Source organism: Urocampus carinirostris, chromosome 2 (genome assembly GCF_059441175.1).
Source record: "Urocampus carinirostris isolate Australia breed hairy pipefish chromosome 2, RoL_Ucar_1.0, whole genome shotgun sequence".
NCBI lineage: Eukaryota > Metazoa > Chordata > Actinopteri > Syngnathiformes > Syngnathidae > Urocampus > Urocampus carinirostris.
This window is the reverse complement of record NC_142350.1, coordinates 20,667,877-20,673,876: the sequence shown is the minus strand read 5'-3', so window position 1 is coordinate 20,673,876 and position 6,000 is coordinate 20,667,877.

Genomic DNA, 6,000 nt, shown 5'->3' with positions numbered 1-6,000 from the left:
AAGAACAGTGACAGATGGACTTACAAAAAGTCAGCAAGAAAGAATAGTGGCCCGAACCCGAACGTAATGATTGAGGGTTTAGGACCGAATTTCAGCTCTGGCCTAAAATGTCAATCATTGCGGGCCTTACCTCTAATGCTCACCATTCGATTGCAAATGGACTAGTCCTGGGTACTTGTTTTGGTTCGGTACTGGCCAGTCGCATTTGATTGGAGCAGGGTTGTCAAACATGCAGCCCCTGGGTGGGATCTGGCTTGCCAAGGTTTTTTATTCGGCCGGGGAGATATCGCAAGAAAAAAATGAGTTGCAGTGTTATCAATGTGTCCACTTGACGTTGCCAAAGCCAAGCAGAGCCCCATTACATAGCTGTATTTATATTTCTCTCTCTGTCTCTCTGCGTCTCTCTGTTCCTCTCTCTTTATGTCTGTTTCTCTGTCTTTGTCCAGGTCTTTGTTTCTACTGTTTATCTCTATCCCTCTCTCTCTCTCTCTTTCTCTCTCTCTCTCTCTCTCTCTCTAGACATCTACACATCTTTGTCATCTTTTTTTAATCTTTGTCTCTACATGATCAAATATTTCTGCAAGCAGGGATTGATCGAAGGATTTGATTTGGTGGGTAGCGTGCTGTTCTGGCTTGCCTAAAAACAAATGCACAGATGTGGCTGCAAATTCATTATCCCCAGTCGACTATTGCTGAGAGAGTAAATTTGTAATATTTACTCTTTCTCTCATTCCACCTAAAGTGAATAGCACCCAAGGAGCCTCAATCCATTATATCCGGTCAACCATTGCTGGGAACAGGGGCAGAGAGTGCAAATTTGTTCATCGCATGATGGTTTTTTTTTTGTTTTTTTTTCAAGTTTGCCTAAAGTGAACAGCACCTGTGCATCGGTTACCCATTCTCCCAGGTCGGCTATTGCTGCAAACTGTGTCTTTGTTAGAGCGCATTTGAAAAATGGGGAGGGTTATTTTGTGGATTTTTGCACACCGCCATGGTTTCTTATTCCTATTTACGTTAATAAAGGAGGGATTACTACCAAGGTTTGTCTCATATCAAATCAAGTCAAATGTTTGGATAAGACATGACCCACTTTCAGTCAAATTCCAACCTTTCAAATTTGCATCCTGAATTTCTTCCGGACAAATTGTGTTTGGCGTCTGGAAGAGCTCCAGTGTCTCTCGGGGACCCAAGATGGAGTCAAACCGCGCCCAAATGCAAAACCGGCGTCACGGGAAAATGGAGCAGCGAGATGAAAGGGCGGCGGCACAAAAGGAAACATGTTTGAACTCGCCGTGATTATTCCGCATCCTGGATTATTGGAACGCTACGTTTTCTGCATGTGCGCATTTGGCTAGCGCCCGATGCTTCAGTAGGGGCCTGGACTGCGATTGGAATGGGAAGACGTAGAAGCGCTGCTCTGATTCTTCCTCTTCTTTCATTTTGACATAATCATGCAAATCATTTGTGGTTTATATTTAGAAACAATCCCTTATATTGTATAGAAAAAAGTTCATCTGCATGAGGATATTCCTGAGCGATGGACTCATTAGAATATATTAGTATCATTTGGGTGACTTTAGACACTTGTAAGAAAAAATTAACCCCTTTAACAATTTGTATTTGTTCTCAAATATATTTGACAGTATTTTTGGTATTTTTCTTCTAGTGAAATAAAAGGTCAAAATTTTGATTTGCGTCTCTAACGGAAGGTTCCGACAGCCTGCCACCCGACTGTAAAAAAATATGCCTGTCTCTAGTCACCGAAATAAGTCCTGCCACATGCCATTGCAAAGCTTAAACTTTTGGTATTCAAGATATATTGACCATTATAAAAATCCTCATCACAATCAGTCTGAAACAAGATACCCAAACACTATAAAGCCGAGGTAACTCACCTTTACGTTTCCTGCCATCAAATGGCTTTGCTACATCCAGGACAATCCAAAAAATCCAACTGTGTAAAATGTTTTCTCCAAAACTCAAAAATAATGCTAACAGATAAAAGAAAGTCACCTAAAAGCATGTCTGCCTCCTTCGACATTCTGTCCTGTAATTGGTCCGTATCACTCTGAAACTCCCCTTTAAAATTAAACAGACTCGTAAAATTATTCCCAATATGGTAGTTGGCTCATTAACTTTTATCTCATACAAGCCTGATAAAATGGATATCTCCTCCTTTAGTTCCGAATATTTTTAGCCCGTAGCAACCGATTTGAATGTTGATTGACACATCGGTTAGCCAATGAAATTCCCAACACATTTTTATGCGATTTTTTTTCTTTTTTCCAGGGGTTTATTCAAATAAGTTGAAAATGATCGTGCGTAAATGGAACTTGGCATCCTTATTCATGTGCCTTCATCATGCGCAAGTGTGAACAATTATTGGTTGACCTTAGAAAATGGAGTCAAACATTTAAACTCTTTCACAATGGCTTAAAAATTGGTCAAAGTAAAATACACATTTGCAAAAATACTAGTGTTAAAAACTGGTCTCCAAATGGCCACATTTGGAAACGCCTAAACTTAGCATTAGAAAAATGTTTGAATTTCTAGCCAATCAGATTGTAATCAAATTTTACAAGGTACCAGGTAAGTCTTCAAACTATTGTCTCATCTGTTTTACAGTTAAAATACCCACATTACACGCATCTGCAGGCATTAAGTTGCAAAAAATAAAAAAATCTGGCAAGATTAAAGCCTATGTCTGTGTGTTCCAACTCCGATTGCTCAATTTTAGTAGCACATGCAGTGATGATTTCCCTTTTAAAGAGACCAGAACAGGACTGTGTTTACTTTGGGTACGTCTTGGAATGGGATTTTAGGCCAGTTTTACAGGAACGTTAAGGTGTTAAGTGTTTTTGTCTGTTAAAATCATCGATCTCCATTGACAAAAAATGTCGGTGATTTTTTCAGTTTTACTTTTGTTTTCGACATGTTTTTTAAACTGTAAAAGAATACGTCATATTAATTATTGTGTCCGGGTGCAAACATTTTTGCTATTTCTCTTGGAGAGACCGGGATGGCAGGCTCAACTTCCAACCAAACAATAACCCTATACATGAAGTAAAATCACAATGGATTGGTTTAAAACTAATAAAATAGAGGTGTTAGAATGGCCAAGCCAAAGTCCAGACCACAATCCTACAGAGCCTTTGTGGAAAGATATGAAGAACGCTGTGCACAATGGATCACCATCAAATTATTTTTGCAAGAGCCTGTATGTTTTGGTGAGGCGCGAACCCTGCAGACCCTTTCCAGTCAGCCTGTTGTTTTTTAATGAAGCACATGTGCAGCTCTCAAGGGTAGAAGCTCCCGTGTGGGCAGACCGAGACCTGACCCGGAGGTCTTCGGCATGACACAAACACTCCAACATCTCCATACAAGCCGTGTACGTGTATCCCCTACATAAAACCCATGTGCGAGTATTCCACCGAGACACAAACACACACGTAGACGGAAACCCTGAAGAAATAAGGCGAGAACAACACGAAGCCCAGGGAGGCTTTATTTTTAACTGCCTTTTGTCAGTGAAACCTTCGCTGATATTATGCTGAAGATTGACTAGGCATGGACTCAACATACACTCTAAAAATGCTTCTAAAATTGACCTGTAAATTGGGTCCAAAATGTGACCAACCCACTTCTTGGAATAATTTACACAAAACAGATTATTTGGGTTGTTTTAAACCAGGCACCAGGTAGGCCTCGAAGAACACCTAAATAGCCTGCAGACAGGTTGTCAAATATCTCACCAGTGATAGTGAATTTCCAGTAAGTTTGACTTCTCACCCGCGTGATGAAGGGCTGCACGACTTTGAAGAAAACGCTAATTGCGATTTTTCAGACCTGTATTGCGATTTTGATGTATTTTCCATTTTACAGGAAAAGTGCATTTCTGTGCGTGTTTCGTTGTTGGGGAGAACTTAAACATAGTGACATACAAACTTACCTTCGAGAGTATGTCCTCAGAGATTGAGCGTATACAACTGTAACAAAATAAATATAGATGTACAAATAAAAACAATTGCAGTTGAATACATAGTATTTAATATCATTAAACAATGGTACAACATAATTGGAGGGCTACTCCTTTCAATGTAAAAAAAACAATTTAGAGAGAGGCTGGCTAGCTAAACGCGAGTGCCGGGTAACCGCGACTTCTGACAGGTCTTTTTAAAGATTACAATACAGACGCACCCCTACTTACAACCATTCGACTTATGATTAACAGTAGATACGAACATTTTTTTGGGGATGTTGCATAATATCTTGACATTGCTTTAAGTTAGCTTTGGTAATGTGTACACCTTTTTCCGAGTTTAGGACATTCCGAGAACAATCTTTTTTAATCTATGCAATCAGGATTCAGGGCTAACCACTCTACTGAGACAGCTCTGATTAAGGTAACCAATGATCTCCTACGGGCAATGGACTCTGGCGCTTCATCACTTTTGCTGCTGCTGGACCTTAGTGCTGCTTTTGACACAGTGGACCATAATATCTTACTAGAACGGTTGGAAAAATGGATTGGTCTCTCAGGAAACGTCCTCTTATGGTTCAGATCCTACCTCTCAGATAGGACGTGTTAAATATGGCGAAATGACATCTGAGCCCTTCAGTGGTACCTGTGGTGTTCCGCAGGGTTCATTGCTTGGCCCCCTTCTCTTCAGCATTTACATGCTTCCTTTAGGTGATATTATTCGCAAGTATAATATCAGTTTCCATTGCTACGCAGATGACACTCAACTATATCTCCCGATGGAGGAATCTGCCACACTAGACTGTGCAAATTTGGAGGCCTGCCTCACTGAGATAAAAGAGTGGATGTCACTCAATTTCTTGCGTCTTAACTCTGAAAAGACCGAAATGTTAGTTATTGGTCCATCTAAATGCCGCGACTTATTCTCTAAAACTGCTGTGAACATTGACACATGTCACATCACACAGAGTGACTCACTTAAAAATTCAGGTGTCACATTTGACCCCGATCTGTCCTTTAAAACACATGTGAAGAAAATTACTAGAACCGCTTTCTTCCATCTTCATAACATTGCTAAAATTCGTCCTGTACTGTCTCTGTCGGATGCGGAGATTATAATTCACGCGTTTGTTACCTCCCGTCTCGATTACTGTAATGCACGACTCTCCGGTCTTCCGATGACCAGACTCAAGAGTCTTCAGCTGGTACAAAATACCGCAGCGAGGCTTTTAACTAGGACAAAAAAGTCTGATCACATCGCTTCAATTTTGGCTAACCTGCATTGGCTCCCTGTTAGCCTAAGATGTGATTTCAAGGTTCTCTTATTATTATACAAAATCATACATGGACTTTCCCCCTCATATCTTTCAGATCTGATTTCCCCCTATGTTCCGGCCCGAAGCCTTCGTTCTGAGAGCGCCGGTCTTCTGGTGATCCCAAGAGCCAAGAAGTGTTCCGCAAGTTCGAAAGCGTTCTCCATCCGGGCACCGGTGTTGTGGAATGCTCTTCCCCCTGAGATCCGATCTGCAACCTCAGTGGAAATGTTTAAATCTAAGATTAAAACTCACTTCTACTCTATAGCATATGAATAACCTAAACTGCTCATGTGTAATAACCTGTGAAGCCCTTTGAGACTCTCTGTGATTAAGGGCTATACAAATAAAAATGACTTGACTTGAAAAAAAATGACTATAGTGCTTCTTTCCAGCGCTAGCGGCGTGTGGTGGCGTTGTGAGAGGTCACCCAGCATCCACCCCCAAAAAGAAATTCGCTTCTACTTCCTAGATAGTGTGTTAACATTCTATACTGTATCTCCAGCACGCTAAGAACTTTTATATTTTTATTGTTTAATAGCTTGTGCATTCATTCAAGAGGCGAGCCGTTTCTTTTGAAATGAAATTGAAATATGGAAGCTTGATGCGGTTGAGAAAATGGTTGTATCGCTTTTTTTCGGCGACCTTTTACTACTACGGAGGAGATCACCTAACTCTTGAAGCCCATCTTCCAAAAGTAAGTTAAAC